Raw genomic sequence first — 24,796 nt, forward strand, 5'->3', positions numbered from 1 at the left:
TCTACCCTGGGCCTGCTAAAACATGGCCAAACTGTGTTTTATTAATGCACCTAACGCTTAACCTTATTATACTCCTATTCTATTTCTAATACTACCTCTAGCTATTTCAATATAATAATACAAATGTGATTACCTCCTGTGTCAAAGAAAATAAGATATATATGTTGTTAATACAACCTTGGAGAAACAGTTCTGCTCCACCTACGCTAATAAAATGAAAGACAGGCAAAGAAGACCTGTGTGCTCACATGCTGCCTGACCTGTGACACTGTAAGTGTATTGGGCATGTTTTGTAATGTCACCTTTCAAGTTACTTTTTGGCGTCACTTCTTTAGCTCGTACATGCACCCCTGAGGCAGGATGGAATCTACCCCTTCACAACATAGAAAAAACGATTGATGCTCATAATTGTGTAGCTATATGACTTAAAGAAAATACAAAGAGTGCATTGGCTATGATTGTTTTAATCAATAAACTGATTAAAAAAGTCATAACTTTATGAAGCAATATACCAAATACTGTGTTGCATATGCAAGTGTGTGTCTGCAAGCACAGATTCCAATAATCTTTGTTTTATTGAGTTCACATGGTACCACCCTGAATTCTGAAAGAAAAACAATGTAACATGTAAAGAATGTAGGCATCATTTTGGCACCACCATTTGCTGATCACAAATATAGAAATTATAATTAATCAATGAAGATTTTGGGGGTGTATTCAAAAGGAGTGAATCTCTATGAAGTAGATCAATGGATGAACTTGGGCAATCAAATAGTGTGAAATACATATGGAATAGCGTGGGAATTTTGCAGACATTTGAAATGGTGTGAGCAGAGGGGATGGGATTCTGACACTGGGAAGAGCTGCAGGAAAGAACACCATGCGTTCCTATGTAATGGATTAAAGAGAGAAAGAGATACCAGCTAAAGGGCTGCAGAAGGGATGGTTACTATTCTAGGGAATGATTCCTGTCCCCAAAGAAACCTACAGAAGGGATCCTGATGACAACTGAGACTCATTTGGGAACACATGAGGGTTTCACCTGGCTCTCTAAAGACTAATCATAATTGAGTATGAAATTCCACCAAAAGAAATTAAATATACTCTCTATGTATTTTCCTATAACGTCCTGGAAAGGGGGTGGTATGGGAATGTTTTATCAAAAGACATTGATTTCAATGGGACATAGTGCAAGCTCACTGCCTATAAAATTATATTCAATGTCAATTCAATCGAACTTAAAATGCATATCTGAGTTGTTCATGTAAGGATATTAGATATCAGCCGTAACTCAATCACAATTCCAAGCTGAAAGAGAGCTTTCTACTCTGCAATGGTTTAGAGATTCTCCAGATAGATTACGGTGCAGAAAGTAGACCTGGTTGTGGAAAGGGTATATCAATATTTAGAAGACTGAAATGGTCCTTTCAATTGGATGGCAGGGAAAGGAAGATCTCAGAGGTTTAATGAAATTCCAGAAAATGTTCAAAATTCAAGTTGGACATTTAGTCAGAAAACCCCATACTGTTTCTAATCAGTGAGTGGTACCTACTTCACCTGTAAGCATAATGTTAAATCATGCCCAGGATGCAGCAAAATCTGGTCATCAGTGATTTCAAAAGACCATGGCGATCCTATGTGAGGTTGTTTACTGGCCACATATGGATCAAGAATTTAACATTTACTTAAAGGATTATCTTTTGTGCACCCAGTTGCAAACAAGTTCCCCTACTCACTGGGTTCCTTTCCAAAAGAGAGCAATAACATTACCAGGGTCTGATCTTCAGATCGAGATAATTGGTCCCATTATTCATTCCGCATATGAGAAATATACATTGACCATTGCGTGCCTATCTACCAAATGGATTAAATGCCTCCCTGCTCCAAATTGCAAGGTGGAGACTGAAGCTTTGTTATTCATCAATCACATCTTTTCCCATTTCACAATCATAGGATTGCGTCCTACAAGGATAGTCACTTCACCAGTGAGGTAATGACTAAGATGTAGGAAATTCTAGGAGCAAAGAGAACATTGCATATAGCCTACCACTCAGCATCAGAGGGGGTTGAGCAATATAATGCAAATGTTGTGGGAATTGTAAAGGTGTTTGTTATGGATTCTGGACCCAGTAGGGACTTGTTATTACCATTAGTCCAGGTAGCTTTGAAGTCTACTGTAAAGAACTCATGGTGGCAACAGTAAAGACAGACGCAATTGATCACAGTTCAAAGGTGTTTATTAAACTGTATGCATGTTGGAAAAACACCTAATCTAAACCTAAATAGAACCTTCGATCGACCATCAAATGAAAATAAGGCAGTCCTAGTGGTGTTGTATGTAATAAAATAGCCTTTACTAATAAACCTATTGCCAAACCTTAGAACTAATACAAAAAGAGTGTGGAATGGTTTTCAACAAATAATATGTCAGGAAGTGGTAGTTTGGGTCTCCCTTCCCCACGTTTTGAGCACAGGGTAAGATGGGATCTTGGAGCACGGCAAACCATCGAGCTCTCCCAGCACGAGATGACAGTTCCGTTTGCAGCTTTCAGGAATGTTGATGGCCAAGTCTTGTTTCTTTTGAAAGTCTCTTGCCTATGAGGGCCCAACGTATTCAACAACTAAATAAAAGTTCCTTCAACAAAAAGAAAGTTTCTTTCCTGGTTTCCTGGATTTTTCCACCCCTGGGTTCCCCTCTTCTGAGCACAAAGACAAGGAAATGACAAAGACATAACGCAGAAAGTCTGTAATACCCCAAAAGATAATTAAATGGTGCTAAAGTTCCCACGACATCCCCGCACCCCCATGTCTGTAAAATGCAAGGGAAAAATATGACATGGCGCTAAAGTCCCTGGGCCACCCCGTATCCCCATGTCCACAAAATACAAGAGAAAAACGACATGGCGCTTAAGTCCCCACGTCCATCCCGCACCACCATGTCCATGGAAAAAAGAAAAAAAAAACGAAAAACAGAAACCCCGATCAACGTGGCCACCCACCTCTGGAAGAGAAAACCCGCACCAAACTAACCTGCATGACAAAAATCCACAGGAACCCCAAAGATGTCCTAAACACATGGGTCACATACATTTAAGCAAACACAATTTGATCCGCACCACAGGCCCAGACGGATAACAATAATCTAAAGCCCAACCCACTAAAGCACTACCCCAAGGCCACAATATCTACACAACAGTAAGAAAACACACGCCTCCCCAGACACCTACCATGAATACATTCCTGAAGTTCTTCATCGAGATGCGGGAGCCCCACAGATCTGGATCGAGCTCCCGCGACTTTCTTGCCAGAACACCTCCTCCTTGCAGCTTCCGCCTTCTTCCAGCACACATGTAGCAGGTGGACATATTTCCAATCACGCCCACCGCACTTCCCGCAACCTCCGATGACACACCACTTCTTGCAGCTGCACCCTCTACGCTCTTCATTTGTGTCAGAAACCCACCAACACCAGGACCACCAATCCCAATTGTGGGCCACGCTTCTGACACAAATGTGCCCCAAGGAGTACAGAAGACCCTCCAGCGTCACGTTTTACAGCAAGGTGAAACAACAGCTCAGACTCCAGCTGCCTTTCTGGAGCACGGCAGTTCCCACTTCTGGCACCGACGATGCGTACCAAACGAATGCCGCACTCCAGCTGGTCACGCTGGAAAGCTGGCTCCAAATGCTGTGACATCATCATTCTGGTTGCCAGCACCAAAGAGTCAACAACGCAGCCGCCCGGCCACACTTCAAATGCCGCGGGGATCCCCAGCCACCCCATACCATAAAAGTGCACCAGCAGCCACTGAAAAGTTCACTTCAGAGCACAAAAACCTGCAGCCAAACCACTGAGACAGACCCGCTCCGTATTTCACTTCACCCCGCAGCTGGGGGCCAACCGTGCATGAAACAAATGGAGTGTTTTTTTAACTCTATTAACACCCGGTCCATAAAGTTTATATCTTTGGGATAACCGTCCCCGCCCAAAACATGGGCTGAAGGCACCCGGACCTCTAAAGGGCTACTTGGGTCCTCGAGATGTTGCGATAGTGTGAGTATTGTTTCATCATCAGGAAGAAAGTCTGGAGGGGTATCCATAAAGGATTCTACAAGAGTTGTTTGGAAAGGTCTCCTTACTAAATTCGCACCAGGGAGGGGGAATAACTCTTCAACATGATCAAACAATAGACGCCCGGAATTGGAAATGATTGAAGAATGGGCCTCCATCTCCGAGCCCAACAGAGCAGAGTCACTCAGATCGGAGGCGGGGGAACTGTGGCAGAGGCATGGCAAGGGCCATCCTCATCGTGTTCTTCACGGGAGTAAATACAAGGGGGGCGGATAAGATGTCATCATACATCCACGCCCTTTGTTGCTTTATACTACGGTTGAGAGGACCTCCTACATTTGTTTTTATGGGTACTGTACCTAAGCTTGATCTCCTTCTTGAAATGCTGTATGAACTACAAGAAGGTTACACAGCATGTAAAAATCAGGTTATTGCGTAATCCATGGCAGATAAACATCCAAGAAGAAAGACAGTATAGGTATAGAAAAAGAAAAGCAAGAACAAAGAAACAAACCATAAAGTTGAAAAATGTCAGGGGAGATGCCCCAAGCTCCCGGCCCCAGGTCTAACAGGGGTAACAGGGCCCTTCGACATGGCACTTCGACAGGGCACTTCCGCACAGATGCACGCGCTATGGCGCATGCGCAGGTTTTTTATCTTCAGGCGCGAAGGGGTTTTTGCCTATGATAAAAAAGATGCAAATAATGTGTTTTTAGTAATTGTAGTCCAGGCCACTTGCACACTGTTCCTTTAAGCTGCAAATGAATAAATGTTGAGTGCAGCAACAGCAATCCCACAGAACCAGAGATCCTATGGGGTAACAGGGCACTTCAACAGGGTACTTCCACAGGGCACATGGATTTTGTATTGTCAGGCGGGAAGGGACGTGGCCTTGTTCCATCAAGCTTCATATTAATACATTTTGAGTGCAGCAATGGCAATCCCACAGCACCAGAGTTCCTCAGGGGAAACAGCACATCGACAGGGCACTTCCGCGCATATCGACACAAATAAGCCAGAGGGAGGGAGACTCCTTCTGTGGTACCGGCCTTGACTCCAGTAAAGAGGAAAGCCAAGCGGTTCATCACAGCCGGTGAGTCGAGGGGAGAGCTGATAAGAACCGGGCGGTGGTGAATGAAAGTGGCGAAGTGAGAACATTTCAAAGAACTGTAAAATCGTAAAGGGGAGACCAGCTGCAGAAGGGGACCGTCACCACGTGGGGGCTGCTCCGAAAAACTCTGGTCAATCCCCATCTGTGTAAAACTACAGAAACCAGAAGGCCATAGGCGAGTGTTGTAATCTGGTATGTGGGTTTGCTGTGAGTGAGGCTGTATGTGTGAGTGGTTCCGTGATGTCACTGCTTGGGAATGTGGAGTGTTGGTGTATGTTTGTAGTGCTGGGTTTCAGGAGAGTCTGTTTGCACCTACTGAGCTAGTAGGGTGGAGGTACCAGTGCTTTCTCTACAACTTAACTACTTGTAATAAACATACTTGTTAACTTACCTCACTGGTCTTGTCTTCCTGTGAGATAGGTGACCCCAGTTACATCACTGACGATGAGGATGTTTTTCTTTGCTGCTGGGAAGGGCCAGTAGGTGAGAAGTGTTGCCTTCCAGGGAGACATCCATCCAGCAGTCGGAAGCTGCAAGCCGGGCGGTGTAGTGGCTGTCCATGTTTGGGGTCCGGTCAAGGGGACTTAAGAATCCGGCGGAGCACGAGGTCGGTGGTCCGTGAGGGGGAACGGCCAGGCGGTGCTGTTGAGATCGTCTGGGCAATCGGTCGTTCTAGAGTGGAGGTGGCCTACTGTCTGGTGGAGCTGGCTGTGTGCATTGGAGGAGCGGCCTAGAGGAACCGCTGTGTCCGGTTGCCAAGTGGCGGTCCGTGGGGACAGTGGCAGCTCTCTCTTGGAAGTTGAGGGCTCAGTATCATATCCAGTCAGGGCAAAAAAACACTCCATTTGTTTCATGGATATACGGATCATCTTAGAATGACTTTTAGGCATGGCTAAATCTATACCAACAGCAAATACTAATATGCATGAGCCTGCCACGTTAGTACCTGTTATATTGGCCCAGAAAGTAGTAGATGGTATGGGGGCAGGAAAGGGAGACCACCCTACTAAAAATCTTCAGGGGCTGGGACTCCAAAAACCCAAAATTGTAAAAGAGCGTCCATTACCAAAATGTCCAGAAATACAAAAATAAAATAAAAAAAATAAAAAAATACCCACATGGTTATCTTTGCAATTTGACTAAAAAATCCTCTAAAAATTCCTGGCACAATGTTAGCAGGGTTGATGTGGAACGTACGGATACACTGGCCATGGCTTGGATTCTGATGTTGAAGGGGACTCTGTGACTGATATGGGTGATGGCACCCCTGTGGTTAACACACTTTCCGAAGAGATGTCCCACGAGGGGAAAAATGCTCTAAAAATAAAAGCAAATTTAATCCAATAAAAAATGTGCCTGTCTCTACTCTTCCCCAACAACAGATAACTAATAATGCAGATGAGAGAGGGGTATATCAACTGTTACATTTTGAATCAGGCCACATCTCCTTCAAGCCCTGCTCCAATTCTAGTAATGTCTCAGGTAAAGGAGATCTCTAATGAAAGCGAGATTCCAGTAAGGAAACAAGGACCTCAGGGTCCTGGTGCACAATTGATTTCTGATAGCCACTGCTCTGTTCCACCAAAGAGAAAATCGGAAGACCCTTGCCCCCCCCTATACTCCCAGCAGACCCTTCTGAGAAGGGGTGGTTAGGGCGGTCATTAATAACTCAACCATAGCCCTGCGCCCTCTGTAAAAATCGGATTTTCAAACATCGGAAAATTCTTCTCTAGAAGCTTTCATCCGCTTGACAGTGGAACAATTGCTGGTTTCCAAATGTAATCCCTCTTTAGTTACAAACAAAAGTGATCTCATGTTTCTCAAGTGTTCTATAAAACAAGCAGACCTTGTTCAAAGGGAGTGGGAGGGGGGTGGGAAATTGAGGCCACTTCATGAGAGTGTCCATTTATTCCCATACCCCCCTGGCAGTATTCCTGGCTGCGGCACCTAATGTGAATATGCCTCTGGACGAGCAACAATCCAGAAATAGTGAATTTCCTTTCCAGATTGATGAAAATAGGAGGGCCCCACAGTCTCTTCATGACAGTGATTTAAAGCACATACACTGGAGGCAAGCCTGCTACCTGGACGAGCTGAGTAGTATTTTGTATCCTCTGATTGTGGGGTTCCGATGTCCATGAATAGGGAAAGATCTCTGGCACCCTTAAATGATATTCCATCCCTGTTTAATCTATCCTCTGCAGATATAAAGAGTATAGTTTTTATCCACCCTACATGCTATGATCATGTGCGAGTGGTCTTTCACTCTTGCATGATATATGAGGAGGTTGTAGCAGAAATAGACCAATTCAATCGCTGCTGCTATGATATCTTGATATTTAGTGCAGGAGATCTTCATGCCCCCCATAATCAAGAAAGAGGTGGCCCTGTGTCCAATGTTCAACCAAAGCCTACCATCATTGCTGATCCACTTCCGAAATCAGAAGAAGATCAGAGTTGGAGGTGGCTCTCACTATCTCTCTGGGAGTCTATATTGCAATTGCAATCCCTAAAACAAAAGCTTTAACAAGAATGATGACTTCTTAATACTCTCTTGGAATTCTCGAGGTCATACTCATCTGTCCTCCTCATCTGAACATTGTCTTACTTTAATCAAGAGAAATATCATCTGTATTCATGAGACCTGGATGGTTACCCCCTGGAGCTTTGATGGGTTTGATTCTCGTTATGTGTTGGCCAGAAAAGGCCTGAGAGGCAGACCATCAGGAGGGCTTTTAACTGCAATAAAGTTGGGGAAGAACTAACCATCCACGTGACTATTTGCATCCCCCATGTGTTCTTGCGGTGGTTGGGGAGGTGGAAGGCTGTATGCCACCCATATTTTTACTCGTTTTTAACATATATTGGTCCTCCGGACACAATCTACCTGAATTAATTGCCAAGATGGAGAGTTTGACTATTGAATTAATGAAACAATTTAGAGGACTACAGGTGCTGGCACTCAGATATTTAAATGATGAAATCACAGATGCCAATGACTTAATTTTATCCCATATGTTGGCCTATTATTATTCTTCCCTTAGAAAGGATGGAGCACAAACTGTTCAACGAGTTGTCAGTCTGGATGGTTCTAGAAAGGAAAATGAGGGCCTCCTTTGGTATCAGTATTTCATCACCTGTGGCTTATGTCTATTAATTTCGACCCTTAATCTGGCCAGATATCCGCTTACATGGTCGATAGGCACGAGGTCCTCGACTATTGATTACATTTATGCATCAGATTTTATTTTTGATTTGGCACACTCCTTTAATATTACATCATCTCCTGTGAGTGAACACAGGATATTAGAGGTTGCCGTCCATCTTTATAGGCATAAGTCACCCCAAACTCATATGCAGCAAAATTTACATATAAATTCAGCAAAAATTCCAGTTACTTGGCACAATAGAAATGCCCAAGAATTTAATAGATTCTTTATGTCTGAGCATCATATCGCAACATTGGAAGGAGATGCCTTTTATTCACACATTTTTACTTCACTCCTCATCTTGACTCTCTAATTATTAGGTCAACCAAAGCTAGAATAAAGAACACTCACTCTGCAACCCACATTCATGCATATGACAATCTGTTACAGTTAGCAAAAAATGCACTACACAGAGACTTGAGGAAATTACGTAACATGGGAACTTTGTGGGAACTTCAAAACGAAGGTGCTAAGAAACTGAAACAAACTTTCATAAGTGTGTTGAAGGGCCATAAATGTTGCATGGCACAAGCTGACAATGAATCAATGTTGAAAGCCCTGAAAGATGGCTCATCGTGCTAGTTTTGGCATTTAATAAACGCAAATGAAACTCCTCAGTATGCTCTTCAAGTAAATCCCATTGCCGAAGAGGTCTGGGCAGGTCACTTTGGCTTATTGTATGCGGTTTAGAGCTCCCCCCTTTGTATTGACAGATCTGAGTCATAAAACCCAATGGAATTTCAAATTCTCAATTGAGTAGATTAGGACCCAGATTGGAAAGTCAAGCTTGTCCGGAGCATGCAGGCCTAATGGTTTGGCAAATATCGTTCTGAAAGCCCATCCCGAAATTTGGGCTAAATCGTTGTGTCTCTTATTTTCTGATATTTTAAATTCAAAACATATTCCTAGTTCTTGGAATTTATCATATATAGTTCCAATCTACAAAAAAGGAGACAGAGCTCTTCCGCTAAATTATCGCCCAATCACATTGTTAGATGCTGAATAAAAAGAAAATGTGGGCTTGATACTACAGCAAATGGAAGAGTGGTTATCCTTAAATTCTATATTACCAAATTTACAATTTGGTTTTAGAAAAGCGGTTGGTACAGAGGTAGGTGGTTTGGTGTTAACCCTGCTTTAAGAATTGGGCTGGAATAAAAATGCCACCCCTGTTTATATTGCAGCAATGGATTTTTCCCTTGCATTTGATCAAGTGGACAGATCACTACTATGGCCAAAATTAAAATCTTTTGGCCTGCAAGTGGAAATTCTATCCATTCTAATTTACCTCCATGAAGGCTCTTAAACAGTGAAGGCCTTTTATCTTTTCCTATAAAACCTCTAATGGGCTCCTGCAGGGTTGCTTCTTTGGACCAGCACTGTACAACCTATATATGTCAAGTGTAGGAAGATACCTGCAGAAAGCATCCTTTATTCCACCAAATGGTTTATAGTGATAATTTTGAAAACAATAATGTCGAAAGTCATTTTTTCGAAAAAAAAAATCGAAATAAAAAGTTGAATTTTTTTTCAATGCGTTTTTTTTTCGAAATGGGGGGTTCCCCCCCCCCAACCCCCTCTTTTTTATTTTTTTTTGTTTTACCCATTTTTTTTTACTCCCGGACCCCAAAATAAATATATAATTAAAAAAAACGGAATTCGACAATTTTTTTTTTTACATTTTTTTTTCGTCATTTTTATCAATCGACATTATTTTTTCGAAATTATGACTGACCGCCCCACCAAATATTGAAGGGATGGGAGTCAGCTGGTGTGCATATGCAGATTACTTTTTACTAATAGATAAAAACACTGCTTGATTTCCAACATCTGATCACAGCGTCTGCAAACTATATCACCTCAAACGGTTTGGTAGTAAATGTTCATAAATCACTAATTAAGAGATTTAGTACTCGTAAAAAGTCTACTTCTTTTAGGTGGTTCTTGAACAGAGTAAAGCTAGAAGTGAAAAATTCAATGATGTACTTGGGCTTTCCCGTATTTGACATTTCAAACATAGGTCAATTGCAAAACCATCTTGCATAAAAGTTGAAAATACTAATCGCACAAATGAGGGTGGTAGACCAAACATTTTGCTCATATTCCTGTATACCTCTGCTCCGTTTCTATAAACTCAATGTAATACCAAAGCTTTGCAACTGTCTTGAATTATCCTTTATCACAGGCAATCTCGATCTCATAAAATTAGAATCCAGAAAATGGAGAGCACTTATGTTTTGTTTACCAAAATGCATTCTCCTCCCTGCATTAAGGTATGAGTTGGGCCTGCAATCCATCCTAAGTGTTGTTGAATGGAAATGCCTTTTCCTCTACAGAAAGTAAATAATGAAAGAGGTTAATAACTTATATCATGATCTCTGACTACACTTGAGGCAAGGCCTGTCATAATCTTCATTTCTTAGAAAGCTCTCAGTACTGTCCCAATACCTTCTGGAGAAAGCTATGTGTGATAAGGAAATTCTCTTAGCAAATCCACTTCGAGTCAAAATGCGGATTGGGCAAATACCATGCAGGATTTATCCAAATCCACTCCTTATTATCATTTAGTATCACACTATAAATGTTTGGGTATCCCAGAGCCTTAATTGACATGTATTCCGAGTAAAAAGTGGCGAAACTCATTTATGAGGTTCCGGTTTAATGTGCTTCAAACTGGGGAGATCATTCAAACTGGGGAGATCATGAAGATTCAGGGAAGCTTTCCAAGAGCATCGATTATCTGTAGGCACGGTAAAAATGTGGCTGCTATGGAAATTCAAAGACCTCTCCTACTGGAATGTCCAGTTCTAACTCCAAGGAGAGCCTTGTATTTTGGCAGATTTGTCCATAACCATGAGAGAGTTGATTTGGATGCACTTGGGAAGAACATGTTGCATGGAACCACATTGGGTCTTCAGATTGCAATTGTCAGATTCCTATCAGAAGTCTGTGGTTTATCACTACTCTAGCAGTATTTTTGTATCTATTATTGTTTGAGAGGCTGATCGGTAAACCATAGCCAGGAGTCTGAAAGCTGACCTGAAAGCAATAGGAGTTTCAGAAATGTTGTGTTCCACCTATTCACAGGTTTACTCTATAGTCAAATTGTGAATGGTTCCACTGTTAATTTACTGATTAAGGGTGTTATATATTGATACATTTACATTTGTGGACTATGATCTATGTAGTGGCACCCTTGTATCCACCCTTGGTTAAGAGGAGGATTGGTAACCATAGACAAGACTTTGATGGTTTATTTGAAAGAAATGGGAGCATCAAGAATACTGTGGTCACTGTAGGAATGGGTTTACATTAAGGTTGACCCTGGAGTAGAAGCACTGTTAATTTGTGGATTTTGGGTGCTACTCTTTATAACTTTGGGCCCTCCTTCTTATGTCTCATTCTAGCTTGTATATTTTAAAATCAGGAGATTTGTTGTAATATATTTGACTGAAATGTTGCATTTTCTTAGGTGCTGCTTATTTTAGTGAATTTATTATGTACTTAATGCATGTGACTGTAGCTTTTCTGTTTTAACTGCTTACTATTCTAATTACTTTGATGTCTACACTGAATGATTACAGATAATAAGTAAATTGGGCAAATTTATGTGTATTGAGCACTTGCATTTACTGTACAAAATATGTTGGTTTTTTTCTTCTCTTTTGTGTCTTAATTTTGTACAGGTTTTCTACTGTAAAACCAAAACAAATAATACAAAAAATAATATGCGCTGTGTACCTGTGACTTTTTCTGCAGCACATTTGGGCTATTGTCCTTGGTCTTAGGTTTCTTTCAGCAGAGGGTTTGCAGGGTTTTGTCAAAAAAGGCAAGGTTGTGTCTCTCCTTGTCAGACTCTCGATATTTGCAGCCGTTCTCCTCCTCTCGATCTGCCGGGACTGGATAGCTGTCTCATTGTGCTGTCTGCCTTACTTGTTACGTGCTCTGCTCTCTGGCTCCCCCTTTTATCCCTGTGAGGAAAGGAAAGGGCAGTCAGGCATTTGTGATTCATGTTAATTGCTTGAATTACCCTGACCCTCATGTCAGGACATGTCGGGTAAACGGCTTTAGAGTTAGTCTGATGTGAATAAGTGTTTATGTCAAGAATGGAGAGGGTTGGAGTGTCCAGGTATACTACAGGGTTGGAAGGGAAAGAGGTGCCTCATGGGCTTATGACCCTCATATTAGGGTGTATGTAATTTCGGAAGGGTAGTTTTCTTAGGGTTTGTGAAATGAGCAGAGGGGATTATGGGCAAGGTAGTGTCTTGGTAGGATAGACAGGGTGTTCAAAATGATTTATCAGAGGACCAATGTGAAGAATGATTGGGGTTTTCGAATAGGAAACAGGGAAACAGGAATTCTGGGATATATACTCTTTGTATATACTCTTTGGGTGCAACCATAAACGGGACCTTAGAGGATTGGTTATACACGGAGGGGTCGTTGGATATGGGCGGGACAGCTTCAATGGGAGGAAGCAAGGCAGATCTATTAGAACCCACAAAGATCATTGGGATCTCGTCCGCCTCTCTTTCTTTCTCTCTGCTGATGTATCACATCTCACCTGGTGCATTTTCCCAAGTATAAAACCGGGCCCCCCTACCCAGGTGATCCTCCCTCACTGGTCGACTCCCAGGTTTGGGATCTGAGAGTGCCAGCCCTTCCCTGGCCACCTGAATAAGGGATTCTCGAGGTTTACTCAGGAGAATACCCTCAGGTTTCTCACACTACCCATATTTCAGTTACTAAGATATTTCCTTTTGATCTAATGACTGGTTGGAAAAGGGTCTTGCCTCAGGATCTGTTGTATCAACACAGGAATAGATGTTGATAAATGCCTCCCCCACTCTTGGATGTGTAGAAAACCCTTGCAAACATCTCCAACTTGCTTTTGCCTATGCACAAAGGAACATAGAGAAATCTGACATTTCTAAAAATTAAGTCAATATGGGGGCCATTTATGGTGGTGGTGTGAGTACCAATCATTGAAAAGTCATCGAACGAACTTTGTATTCTGAGAGGGATTGTAAAGCAGTCCTAAAACTGGATGACAGACTGTAACTAGTGCATTTGACCAGTGTATACCATATTTTCTGAGTAAACAAATTTTCCTTTGGAAACAAAAACTTTTCTGACTTTATAATCGAGCATCCATTTGACATTGTGTCCCATGTTTCAAGCCGAGGGGAACAATGAAATTAGATAGAAACAGCCGAGACAATCCAGCACCCTTTGAGTCAGAGCCTTTCAGAACCGATTTTGATAAAGGTATCTAGACAGACATTTAAAACAATACACTTAAATAACGAAAGAATTTGAGTTTTTTCGAGCCCAATTGTTATTATTTTTGAAAAGTTGTTATTTTTGAAAAGTCTAGATGGATGGTTTCTCACCTGAAATGGCTGAGCCCGAGAAACTTCCTTTGTCTTGAACGATTTACAATTCATTTAAACAGAGTGAAATGAAAGGCGTCAACAGGTTTTTTGACATTGCTCTGATGTAAGGTTGGAAACACATTTTTAGGAAGTTTTAAGAAATGTGGACGAATTGCAAAACATCCAATTATGTGCAATTTCAAATATGCGAGCGCACGGAGGATGGCATGCAAAACCAAGTGAAATAGGCATCCCGTGTTTTGATGAGCTGCAGTGCACTGTCATCAGTTTGACATATGCATATATTTTCAAACGCAGGATTGGAAATATGAAAATAATGGTGCAGAAGCCATACCTCCTAGAAGGCAAATAATATGGAAATATTCAGGCAAAGCCGGCAATTAAGAAAACAAAGAATGTCTTATGGTCATAAAGCACGTGCTTTTCTCGATGCATCAATGCCTTCATGTTTGTCCACTTTAGAAATTCATTAGCAGTTTTTTTAATGGTTGCTGACGGATCCCACAATCAGAGCATCCAGAAGCACCTATGTATAGCAAAACTATTTTTAGAAATCCTTGCCTCTCAGACACTTTTTTTTAATTCGTTGCAGAGTGATGGCCTCTACTCTGCCAGGTACATAACACAACTCTATGCCGCATTCTAGGAGAAGGCGTGTGTCCTCTTGAACGCAATGCATTGGTAGAAACAAAATACCACAAATATTACCATGTGTTCTGTTATTGTTTTTGGAGAGGACAAATATTTGCAATCCAACATAAGTAAGAAGTGTGTTTAGATGTGTTTTTCTGTGAAGACAGCATGGTCTGGATTCTCAGTGTTTGGGAAAGCACTAGCACATTCTGATCTTTGGCCACAAACATGTGCATGCATTGTCCAGACAAACCTTCCCTTTTTTTAATTCGGAATGCCCTTCATACCTTTAATGATCTGTATAGTGGATTCGTTATTTATTTATATGGTAATTACCCCTACACAATGGACATCAAACATTGTATTATACAATTATTACCCAACTAACAATGGCACTCATGCATCGACCCGGGAAGGCTGAGTTGGTCTTGGGATTTGAAAATGGATATCACACACAGATATCAGCAGCAAACACTCAACCCACTGAGCTATCTAACCATAGCCCCAAACAATAAACGTAAAGAATTTTTTCAGCCGATTCCAGCTTTAACTCCTCTCTAGAGCGAATCCTATGTGCTTTATTTTCAGGTTAAAGATATCAGGGTCTGCACTTGGAGTGCCTATATTGTGGCTGAAACTATATGTAACTCAAAGTAATGCAAAAAAGAAGTTGGTACTCCTGGTGCGATCCTCAGAAAAAATGTAGTAGTCAAAATGAGCCCCAAACAATCACCTCCCACCCCAATTCTACGTGAAGAAGTTCTGGAACGCCAATCCCGGAACTCATTTTCAGAGGGGCACGCCATAGCTGCTCATCCTGTAGCAACGTCACATGCCACTAACCTCATATTGATTTATACTTGCTCCCAATCAACCTGATTTTGTACCTTTCCTCTGTCCAACTATGTTACGTTAACCTTTGTGCTTTTAAGACCAAATGCGTACGTCCGCCTTCCCCTTTTGCACCTTACATTAGAACAGGAGCAATTCAGCAGCAGAAGCATGCAGTTGAACTCTGTTTTTTTTAATTGTTATAAATGGGTGCTTCTCAACGATGTTGAACTATGAAAAGGAGCCCCAACTGGTCCATTCGGCATCTGCCTGGAGTGATATTAATGTCAAACATGAAATTTTGAAAGTCATCATATGATACATTGTACTTGCAATCTACATATTTGTTTCCAAATCACTGACCTTTCCAATATTAGACTGAAATGATGAATTAATCTCCTCTCAAAGCAAGGATTATAATTGAAAGTGAAGAAATAAAACACTTTGCGGCATAGGACCGGCGAGAGTTCAGTCCCTCCCAGTCCCACTTGAAGTTGGTCGTGTGTGGATTTGTCTGCTGCTGCTTTGGTTTCGCTACCACTTTAAGAGACATTTTGGAAATTCCTGAATTTTCCTATAACACCAACAGGGGGCACGTAGCACCGGCACGTGAGTATGGCGAGAGTCCATTCTCTCCCAGACCCACTTGAAGCTGGTCGTGTGTGGATGTGCCTGCTGCTGCTTTGGATTTGCTACCCCTTTAAAAGACATTTAGGAAAATCAGGAAATTGCCTATAAAACCATCCGGGGGCATGTAGCACTGACACGTTAGTCCGGCGAGAGTCCAGTATCTCCCATAACCCCGGCATCCGTCCACCTGTGACCCACATATAACCATTCACAATGCCCTTTCCCCCCAGAAAGTGCAGAATGAGACTTGTTTGTTTGTTGGCATAAGAAGGCCGCAGAGTTTTATTCCACAATATAACAAAAACCAAACTGTACATATCTGTGGAAAAACTTTGTCTGCCAGATGCGGCGACTACTCCGTGTCCAAGAACCTGCTTCCCCCTTTTCTTTCCCAAGAGTCCAATAGTAGGCCCAACTCTCCCTGCTTTGGTAGTATCCGAGCCTGCCTGCCCCTGCAGGTGCTCCTGAGCGGGGAGAGTGCCGTTTCCTTGGGGGAAGCTGAGCCGTAATTGTCCTTCCCCGCCGCCCCTGCCGCTTAGGCTCCCAAGGGGCGTTGGGTCTGATAAGAGCGAAGACCCTTCCCGCATTCTCCTGGCTCTTCCGGAGTCTGTCTCCTGTGTTTGTCCGGCCAAACACCGCCACACCGCCTTGCCGTCCTGCGACGCCGACGACCAGGCTTTCTTGCTTGCTCTGTTCGTAGGGTTGGTGGGTGGGAAAACGAAGAACCCTCCACTGCAGTCCCGTGAAAAGCGCACGGGTGTCCCTTGGCTGCAGTTGTTTGTGTGCCCAAAGCGGGAACCCCGCTCTTTATGAAGGGGAAACCCCTCCCCTTTCCTTTGTTGCCCTTCGCGGGCTTTTCCTTGCCTTTGCCGCGCTTTGCCTTTCGCGGGCTTTTGCGGCTCTTGCCGCGCAATACTTTTCGCGGCTTTTGCCATTTTGCCGCCCTGCCCCAGCCACCCCCTCCCCCTCGCAGAAGGGGGAGGGAGGGGCTGGGGACCGAGAAGTACGCCGCCCGGGTTATCGGGGGTGCCTCCTCCATTCCGCCGGGCTCCGTGTCGTCGGACCTGGCATAACCCGGCATCCGTCCACCTGTGACCCACATATAACCATTCACAATGCCCTTTCCCCCCAGAAAGTGCAGAATGAGACTTGTTTGTTTGTTGGCATAAGAAGGCCGCAGAGTTTTATTCCACAATATAACAAAAACCAACCTGTACATATCTGTGGAAAAACTTTGTCTGCCAGATGCGGCGACTACTCCGTGTCCAAGAACCTGCTTCCCCCTTTTCTTTCCCAAGAGTCCAATAGTAGGCCCAACTCTCCCTGCTTTGGTAGTATCCGAGCCTGCCTGCCCCTGCAGGTGCTCCTGAGCGGGGAGAATGCCGTTTCCTTGGGGGAAGCTGAGCCGTAATTGTCCTTCCCCGCCGCCCCTGCCGCTTAGGCTCCCAAGGGGCGTTGGGTCTGGGAAGAGCGAAGACCCTTCCCGCATTCTCCTGGCTCTTCCGGAGTCTGTCTCCTGTGTTTGTCCGGCCAAACACCGCCACGCCACGTGTGGGTTTTCCGCCCACCGTGGCTCCCCCCTTAACTCCTCCCCTACATTTCCAAGATCTTTGTACAGATGTTCCAGAAAAATACTTCCATCCCCAGTGGTGATAGGTGAACCCCGTCATCTGCAAAAAACTCTGGCGATTTTAGGTTAATGAGCCCGTGTCTAATCTGCCCAAAACCCCTGCCCTTGCAAAATTTGGCCATCGCACAATTTAGTTTCCGCCTGGATCTTTCTATTGCGGCTTGGTTGTCAGCACCCCTCCAATCTTTTCTTGGAATGATTTCCGACCAGAGTATTTCTGTTTCCCCTAGCTGACCTGCCAGATTCTGCAAAGAGTACATCATTTCCCGCATGAGAGCCCCTCTCCCTAAACTTGTTAAATCGTTCCCACCCAAGTGAATGATCAAGATGTCGGGCTTCCCCCTATTGTCCAAAAGTTTGCGCACTTTGCCCTGTAACTGTGCCCATTTCATACCAGGTGCCCCGTGCCACCCAATCCTGAACTCGCCCGCTGTCAGTGCCTCTTGTTCTTTTGACCAACTGGCCCCTGCTCTGGACACAAAAGAGTGTCCCACCACCCATACATCTATCTTCTTCTTCCGGGCAGGTGCTATAGAGAGGGAGAAAGAAGAAGGCGTGTCACCCTTACATTTTCTCCGGCCTAATGTACCTCTGAAAGCAACCAGATTTCCATCTGCCTAACTGTTTGATTGTAGCTTCACTCATTCCCATTGCCGCTGCTGATGTCGCTGCCCCTATCCTGAATGAATGTGTGCCAAACACACCCTCCTTCTCCCCAATTTTTTCCAATGCCATTTCCATCACTCTCTTAAATTGAAAACGACTTAGAGAGGAGCCATCCTCGTGTATTAGGAAGGGAGCTCCTTTCTCAGATGGGGGCCTTATCTTGAGAAAATCGAACACGGCCCCGACTGGGCACACCGTGCTCCCTTTAATGGGTTGTAGCGCCACCGTACACCCCTTCCCTTCTGGATCTGTTTTAGATTTTTTCAGCCATAAAGCTAATCCGCCCTCAGAGGCCTGTACATCCTGCAACTGCAAATAATTTGAATCTTTTGCGCTCCTGTTCTCTGGGATCAGTTCGCTAACCCTAAACGCACCAAAGAAGGCTAACGAGAAGGCTGCCTTGAATAATGTTACCTCAAATTTCCCGTGGCAGATCAACCCTAGGATGGCCACCACCCTCTGTAATTTGACATAATCTATGGGGCGTCTTTCATCTCCTTTAGGTTTTGTTTGCCTGGCCCACCCTTTCATGGCCATACAAATATAATGCTCTTTGGTGGGGTCTGGCCTCCCTTCTAGCTTCGAGAAATGGGCGATGGCCGCCAGGTGATGTGCCATCCATGACCTGATTTTACCTGTTTGCCACCCCCAACCCACAAAAGCCCTCACGGGCATTTCCAGCGTGGTACTTCCCCGCTCCTCCTGTTTGAACCTTAGGTACCGCATCCAGCATGCCTGATATTTTGCGGTCGTGCCTGGAGCTAACGCCGTCTGAATCAGGGCACTTAGATCCCCCAAATCATGTCCCACCCCTTTGCATCGAACGGCGTCATCCCTTTTTCTGCTCACAGGCAACACTCTCGAAATTTCTCCCACTGCAAACGAGAGAGAGCATCAGCGGCTGTGTTATGTACCCCTGGGATGTGTCTAGCGCGCACTTCAATATTCCACTTCAGCATACACCTGTTGAGCTCTCTCAATAATCGTAACACTTTGGAGCCCCTGGCGGAACCGTGGTTAATTATCTGCACCACCCCTAGATTGTCTGGCCATAACATCACTTTGCTGTTTCTCAGCTGTTCCCCCCATAACTTGAATGCTACCACAATGGGAAACAGTTCCAACAGCGTGATGTCCTTGGTGACCCCCCGGTCATGCCATTCCGCCGGCCATGCCGCTCCACACCATTGGTCACCAAGAATAGCACCAAACCCTAAGGCCCCTGATGCGTCTGTGAACAATTTGCGCCTTTCCTTGCTGTTGCATAAGCTTCTCCACATGCAGACCCCGTACCATCACCGCCGCCGGTCTGGCCTCAAGCGTGTTAGTTGTTCCCTGGTTCCTGGGTGCCGGGGTAGGTGCAGGTGCCGGTACGGCTTCAACCTGTTGGGGACGTCCTTTCACCTTGTTGAGGCTTGTTTTCCCTTTCTTGTTGTTCGCTGCCTGTTCTCTGCTAGCTTTGGCTTTTTGCGTCATCACCCTTTTTCTTTTCCCAGTTGGCCCCATTTCTTCTCCCACTACTTCCTCCTCCTCCTGAATGAAGGCTTCTTCATCCTCCTGAAACATAAGCGGCGAACCCTCTCTCTCTGTGACACCCGTGTGGCTTCCTCCTGCTTGGCTGTTCAGGGCCTCCATCCAGCCGGTGCCGTGCTTGGCCATGACCAATTTGGCCATAGCCATGAATGTCTCCATGTCCATACTGTTTTGCTGCTTCCGCTGGCTTGTAGCTTGCGTATGCTCCTTCACCTTTCCCCCACTTTAGTGAGCACTTTCCGAGAGCGGGCCGGCTCCCTGGCGTGGGAAGCTTATGCGCCACTGCGATACTGCGTCGAGTGTTCGTGAGGGTTTCCGAGCCCCTTAGGCGTACTCCCTCGCTGCCGGGCCCCCCTCCCTTGACTTAGCGTTCTGGTCAAGCCAGCGCCCGCTCGCTTAGCTTTTAGCTCTTGCCGCTCACCAGCGGGTTCCTTCCAAGTTCGCCTGCCGCCGCTACCAGACCGTCGTGTTGCTCCGCCGGCTGCCGGTCCTGGCTTCCTGCTCCGCTGGCCTCTCCGCCAAGCAGCGATGATATTGCGCAGCTGGGCTCCGCGGAGACGCTCAATCGAGGGCTCCAGCCCCGCCTTTCAGCTGCGCCTCGCCGATACCCGATCAGCTGGGCTCCAAAACGTTGGGCGGAGACGCTCGATCGTGGGCTCCAGCCCCGCCTTTCAGCCGCGACTCGCCGCTACCCGATCAGCTGGGCTCCAAAATGCTGGGCGATCCTCCGAATCCAACTGCTGAGCGGTCCTCTGCTACCAAGAGCGGCGATCCAAAACGAAGAACCCTCCACTGCAGTCCCGTGAAAAGCGCACGGGTGTCCCTCAGCTGCACTTGTTTGTGTGCCCAAAGCGGGAACCCTGCTCTTTATGAAGGGGAAACCCCTCCCCTTTCCTTTGTTGCCCTTCGCGGGCTTTTCCTTGCCTTTGCCGCGCTTTGCCTTTCGCGGGCTTTTGCGGCTCTTGCCGCGCAATACTTTTTGCGGCTTTTGCCATTTTGCCGCCCTGCCCCAGCCACCCCCTACCCCTCGCAGAAGGGGGATGGAGGGGCTGGGGACCGAGAAGTACGCCGCCCGGGTTATCGGGGGTGCCTCCTCCATTCCACTGGGCTCCGTGTCGTCGGACCTGGCAGTCCCACCTGAAGCTGATCATGTGTGGATGTGTCTGCTGCTGCTTTTGTTTCACTACCAATTTAGGAGACATTTTGGAAATTCCTGAATTTGCCTATAACACCACCAGGGGGCGCGTAACGCCGCGTGAGCCCAGTGAGAGTTCAGCGAGAGTCCAGTCTCTCCCAGTCCCTTCTGAGGAGCTCCCAGGTGCAGAGGTTTAAGAGCTGAGTCCCTTAGGGGCTCTCTGTGGGCTCAGTGAGGGGATGGCAGCCCCTCCCACCTCGCCGACTTTGGTGTACTCTGGTCCTCGCACTCTGCAGAAACAACGTCTCTACGGAGGAGCACCGGATGAATGTAGCTGTGTGTTCAGAGCCACCGGAGAGGTGAGACATGTGATTGATCAAATAAACATTGCAATCAGTCCATTACAGCAACATGCATGCCCAATCTCTCATCACAGAAGCTTAGACATCACAGATGCCGAGTTGCTCGGGGCAGACCAAATCGAGCCTGAGCTTCCACTCGAAAAGAGGGGATCATCATCCGTCTGTAATGTTGACCCCAACTTGGATAACAAAGTATCCACAAATAGCAAGGACAATTTGCCGAGACATGTCTGCCCTCCCCCATTGATTGTGCTTCAAACCTCGCCAGCTAGCGCTGCTGAGCTGTGCAATGCGGAAGCTCAAACGCAATTGTTAGACCAATTTCCACAGCTATTGTGGACCCAGCCATCACCCACTATTCTAGATTCATGCGGTACAGTTGAAGGGGTGCCACCACCAAATGTCCTTAGTGGACCTGACCCCAGGTGTCAGCCTAGCTCATTGTCCCAAATTGCATCGAGGAAAAACACTGAGGTTGCAAAGTCTAATCTAATTATGACCATTGCCAACAGTGAACGAGAGAGCCCATTTGAGATTTCTCCCCTTAATTCCTATTTTGAAGATATAATATTCACAGCAATCTCACCCGTTGCCTGGGAAGGCAAGATGTCCACTCAGATGAGCGCAGTGGTACCACAACAACTCTTCCCGCATATCATTAATGAAAAATCGCTTGCCGAAGAGATCAAAGAGCATGATACCAATAATTCCAACTTAAAGCACAACATGGAAACATGGAAGTTGATGCCTCACTGGAGATCTGGCAATCTACCTGAGAAAACCTGCGACAAAGAATATAGCAAATCTTGCCAATTAGAGCTCGAGGAGCACAACTTGGTCAGAGAAGGCATCTCTCCTGACGGCAGTACCCCATGTAGTACTCCTGGTCGATCTCGCATTAAAGAATCAACCTGGGGGCGTGGCTTGAGGCGCCGACGATGCGGTCGCCTCGTTGAGAGCTCCGTGGGACGCCCGGGACTCTATGCCACCAAACGCCGTTAAAACAATAAATTCCGGCTGGAAAAATGCAGTGACCTGCAGCGGAATCCCCGGGGAGTCAGCAGCTGGACTTGCAGGCGAAACCAGAGTGCAGAAGCCTTGGTTTGTGGCCTGAGAGTTTCCCCGAGACGGGCCTGCCTTCCAAAATGGCGGCCCCCGCGGACCCTTGCTGAGGCCGCAGCTCGGCCGACCAGCTTGACACTACCAGCTGGTGGGCGCCGGGAGCCACGACGCCTTCCCCGATCCTACACTCCGGACCAACAGAGAGGTGCCAATCCCCTGAGGAATCGGCTTTCCTCCGCTCTGGCGGACTGCAGACCGCAGGACGCAGCGGGGGACCCCTGGACCCGCCGGTCTCATCTGCGACCCGTCCCTGCCCGATCCCGCCCTCCCCCACCAGCACCAACTGTCCTGGCATCGGATCGCACCTGGCGCTGCCTCCTCTGCGGCCTCGCGGATCGAGGCTCGGAGACGGCAAGGAGCGGTGAGGAGCCCCAGGACTACATGAGGCAGGGCCAACAACATCCACACCAACCCTGACACAAACGCTGCCACGCAACACCAACACCCCCCATGGCCTGCCTCCTCCGGCCTTGGGACCCCGGGGACAACTACACAGCCCCGGCAGTGTCTGGAGCCGACCAACTTCTGGACAGGGACGACGCCGCACTGCCTTCCCAGCTACCGAACCAGCGATCCACGCCGACAGCTCAGGAGAGCTCCTGTGGCGCCCCCTCCTGCCCGACATAGCGCTCCCCTGGGACCCCCTCGCCTTGGACAGCTGGAGGGGCTCCTCCCCCATCGTTGCTCATCACCGAGGCGGTAAGGACACAGCTGCAGCACACCGACATCTTGCCTCCTAGCCTGCTGCCGACCAACGTTCCCCCCCAACAGCCTGGGGGCTTGAGCCGCCGCCCCCTCCTGCTAGGCCCCAGCCTGCCCAACATTGTGGCCCTCTGGGGTCCCTTCACCTTGACCTGCCTGAGGGGGCCCTCTCCCAACTCTGCTCAGCACGGGAGTGGCAGAGACATTGCTGCAGCTCACCCTCAACGCTCACCGCCACCAGGCTGGGAAACCTCATCTACTCACCTGACACAGGTGTCCTGGCGTCGTCGCAGTCTTCACACAGAGCCCGATCTGGACTCCAAAATCAGGGCTACAACAAGATTATTTGGCACTCAACAACCAAACAACATACAAAGCGCTGGCCCCTCTGAGCACTGCAACAAGCTACGACCTGCAGGATTTTAACCCCTGTTACCCTCTCGGGGGGTCCTCCACTGCCCCGGCCCCTGGGTGGAGGTGGAGAACCGCACCCCAGCACACATCCCACGGCCCGAAAATAGTCACTCTGGTACAGCCTCCGGAAGCCCCTGGAGCCCGCCAACAGTGCTCCATCAGCCGAGGCCTGCCCCTGGAACCCCCTCCCCAGCAGAGTCACAAGCGTCCAGCGGAGCCAGAGAGGGGTCCACACTTGGAGCTGCCCTCCCCTCCCCACGCCAGCCTTCGGATAACACGCACCCCAACAACTGGTGCCCCGGTGACCAAGATGACTAAGCAGAGGGGCCCCAAATCGGCGGACATTGCTAACTTGCTCAACCTGAAGGAGAAACCTAAGCAGCCGGATCCCCCACTAGCCCTACCTGCCTCACCCGCAAGGGCCCAAGGACAGTGGGCCACGAAAGATGATATACAAGGTCTCTTGGCTGACATCAAAATGGAATTCCGTAATTGCATGACCGAGGTCACAACCAGGATAGATAGCTTGGACAACCGCATGGAGGAGGTGGAACATAGGGTCGGGGACACGGAGGACCAGGTCCTGGAGCACTCAGCACAGATTGCGGAGCTGCAACAGAAAATCCAGTCCCTAGAGGAGAGCGCTGAATCTGTGCACCGCAAGCAAGAGGATCTGGAAAACAGGAGCCGCAGAAATAACATCAGAATTCGGGGGGTTCCCGCTTCGATCTCGGACCGGGCCCTCCCGGAATACATCGGAGTCCTCTTCTAGACTCTTCTCCCGGACTGCGAAAAATCGCTGCTCTTACTTGACTGCACTCATAGACTGCGAAGCCGCAGGAACACTCCAGATACGAGCAGTCCGGAAGTAATCACCAGAGTGCATTTTTTCTCGAGCAAACAGCAGATCATGGCAGCAAGCCGCTCGCAAGGCGGCTTGACATACCAGGGGACTCCAATACAGTTGTTTCAGGACCTGGCCGCTCCTACGGTCCAACGGCGGAAAGCCCTTCGCCCCCTAACGACCTTCCTGCAGGAGCGGGGAATCAAATACAGCTGGCTGTACCCGGCCTCGCTTCAGTTTACGCTTGAGGGCCAAACGAGGATAATCCACACCCTCGGGGAGGCAAGCAGCATCATGGGATGCAGGCCCTCGACACCCGAGGAGGACTCATCTACCTCCCCGACAGACAAACCATGTAGCTCAACACCAAAACCCCAGCATAACCGCTGGAGGAGGGTTCCAAAAGGAGGGAGCACTTCCGCTGCACACGATAAGTAATTAACCCTCAGCACTCCATGCCGGAGCCTGCACTCTTGGCACCCGGGCGTCCCACGCAATGCCCCCAG

The sequence above is a fragment of the Ambystoma mexicanum genome, chromosome 6q (assembly GCF_040938575.1).
Source record: "Ambystoma mexicanum isolate Mex_15411 chromosome 6q, UKY_AmexF1_1, whole genome shotgun sequence".
Lineage (NCBI taxonomy): Eukaryota > Metazoa > Chordata > Amphibia > Caudata > Ambystomatidae > Ambystoma > Ambystoma mexicanum.